Source organism: Erigeron canadensis, chromosome 7 (assembly GCF_010389155.1).
Source record: "Erigeron canadensis isolate Cc75 chromosome 7, C_canadensis_v1, whole genome shotgun sequence".
Classification (NCBI taxonomy): domain Eukaryota; kingdom Viridiplantae; phylum Streptophyta; class Magnoliopsida; order Asterales; family Asteraceae; genus Erigeron; species Erigeron canadensis.
This window is the reverse complement of record NC_057767.1, coordinates 24,921,388-24,924,701: the sequence shown is the minus strand read 5'-3', so window position 1 is coordinate 24,924,701 and position 3,314 is coordinate 24,921,388.

The following is a 3,314-nucleotide window of genomic DNA, read 5'->3' as shown; positions in this document are numbered from 1 at the left end:
ACCTGGAAAATGACAATTAGGGAAACCTAATTATCATACAAACCCTGGCCATCCTTAACAAATTTCATCTTAAGCCCTGTTTAGGGTCAGATTTTCTATAACTATGATCTTGAACAATTATATCACTAACATAATTTTCTATTGTACACGATAATATCTTGATGTTTTGCAGGATCCTGGATTCTACAATTTAAATGCAGGATATTCAGGAAATGGCTAGCAGTAAAAAATGTATCAACACTTATGCAACGGACTTTACAAGAGAGTCAATATGCAATCCCTTGAATATCGGAACAGAATGGAAGAATAAACGTGTCAAAGAAGACTCAACGTCTATTTTCCACTTCAACACATTGATTAAACAAGACGCGGAAGATCCCGGATATTTTGGATAAGTAGTCAGCCTTTTACATTATAAATATCGAGTGATTGATCGAAGTCTAGGCACTGAGCATTTAGTACTCACACTTGTATTCACACACACTTACTCACTGCTTTATTTTCATAACTTCGATCAAATTACTTACTCATCCATTGTATTGTAATTAACGAAAATAATAAAAGAACATAGGAATGGTCGATTGCATCCTTCCGGGGTTTTTTACCTAAGATCACTTAACTGGATCAAGGGTTTTTCCTCGTCAACAAAATTCTGGTGTCTTTACTTTTATTTGCAATTTCATTAAGCTTTTACGTTATTTTATTCTATTTTACATTATCTTCAACTGTTTTCTTATTTACTCAAAGTATTTCGATCTCAAAGATCTTCTCAAACTCGTTTTTAGTACAAACTCTTAGTTTATTTATTTTTGATAAGAAAACTTTCCTTTTTATTTGAAAATCCTTGAACACCAAGCCCCACTTACAAATCTTCGGTTGATTATTAATCTAAAATCCTTTCTAAAATTATCTTAGGTAATTTTTGACCGGAACAAGCCCCTCGACTCTTTAAACTTGACTTTCTTAGCTTAGTTCACCTACCAGGAAATTTAACGATCTTATAAGCGCTTAACTTTTTGTAACGTTACTTTAATTACTTTCATTAAACATCATCTTATTCATATCACATTATCACACATAAGCATTTAATCACATAATCACATATAGGGCACATAAAGTTAACGAACCCGACGTTAACTAACGGTCAAGTCAATTAGTCAAACTTGAAAAGTTTGGGATGTTACAATTACCTCTCTCTTAAGAGGATTCCGTCCTAAGAATCATTTTGCCACTAATATATAAATGACTTATCTGTATCCCTCACTTTATCATATCGTTTTAGGATTTCCTTGAGTTGTACTTTATCTTAGCATAACCAACGCATTCGGCTTCTTACATAGCTTTTTCCACCTTCACTTTACCATTTCAACCGTTTCGTCATTTCTTTGGTTCAATCTTTAAATCAAACCAAGTAACCACCTAGCTTCTTCAACCTTCGTAAATAGTACACACATTACATTCGGCGAAGGCTATTCATTTGGTGTTTATGCCCCTCATACACGTATTCCTTATTAACTTGCTACCATAACTCACATAATTCATTTGAGCAAAGGGTCGACTTGCTAACTTTTGATACATAAAATATCCCTCTATAAAGTCTTATAGTTATACCATAATACCCGCTTTGTACATTACAAACTTTCTTTGCTCACCATGAAACCTTTGGTCAACTTAGAGTAATCAGAACTCTTCTTTAACGATTCCAGCTTCATGAACTTTTATCTTCATGATCTTTGGCTCCACAACTTTCCTTACAAATACATATCGTATCATGAAGTGACATCCAACGCCTATGGCATAACCATGGTTGAATATGAACACAATAATAAATCTCGACGCACCATCACACGATAAACAACCATCGATTGCTCCATGAACGTGTTGTTAACAAAGTTGGATCATTAGGTCACATTAAACAACCATTCTTACTATTGAAACTTGATTACTTAACCACAAATGATTATCAACAGCCCCCTATCCATTCTCCAAACCCTAAGACCTAAATTAAAACCATAAATTGATTCATATGATCACAAATCAAAGGGAAATCACCTATAACACCTGTAGATGATCATAAGGATGAAAGATTTTAATCAAATCTTGCTCGAAGCACTACGAAACGAATGGATCTTGGAAGGAATTGCTTTGAGAGAGGGGAGGGGTGGCTTGGGGTTTTTTCTCACACGCATCAAACCTGGAAAATGACAATTAGGGAAACCTAATTGTCATACAACCCCTGGCCATCCTTGATAAATTTCATCTTAAGCCCCTCGACTCTTTAAACTTGACTTTCTTAGCTTAGTTCACCTACCGGGAAATTTAACGATCTTATAAGCGCTTAACTTTAGTAACATTACTTTAATTACTTTCATTAAACATCATCTTATTCATCTCACATTATCACATATAAGCATTTAATCACATAATCACATATAGGGCACATAAAGTTAACGAACCCGACGTTAACTAACGGTCAAATCAATTAGTCAAACTTGAAAAGTTTAGGATGTTACAATTACCTCCCTCTTAAGAGGATTCTGTCCTCAGAATCATTTTGCCACTTATATATAAATGACTTATCCGTATCCCTCACTTTATCATATCGTTTTAGGATTTCCTTGAGTTGTACTTTATCTTAGCATAACTAACGCATTCGGCTTCTTACATAGCCTTTTCCACCTTCACTTTACCATTTCAACCGTTTCGTCATTTCTTTGGTTCAATCTTTAAATCAAACCAAGTAACCACCTAGCTTCTTCAACCTTCGTAAATAGTACAGACATTACATTCGGCGAAGACTAATCATTTGGCGTTTATGCCCCTCATACACGTATTCCTTATTAACTTGCTACCATAACTCACATAATTCATTTGAGCAAAGGGTCGACTCGCTAACTTTTGATACATAACATATCCCTCTATAAAGTCTTATAGTTAGACCATAATACCCGCTTTGTACACTACAAACTTTCTTTGCTCACCACAAAACCTTTGGTTAATTTTAAGCTAATCAGAACTCTTCTTTAACGATTCCAGCTTCATGAACTTTTATCTTCATGATCTTTGGCTCCACAACTTTCCTTACAAATACATATCGCATCATGAAGTGACATCCAACGCCTATGGCATAACCATGGTTGCATATGAACACAACAATAAATCTCGGCGCACCATCACACGATCTTATGATTTATCCTGAGTTTCTAATTCATTCATCCCTTTCCCATCAATCTAGGAGTGATAGACACCATTTGAGTTCACCATTCGCTTCATACTTTACCAAAACATATATGAAAAATTGTTTACACATCGGT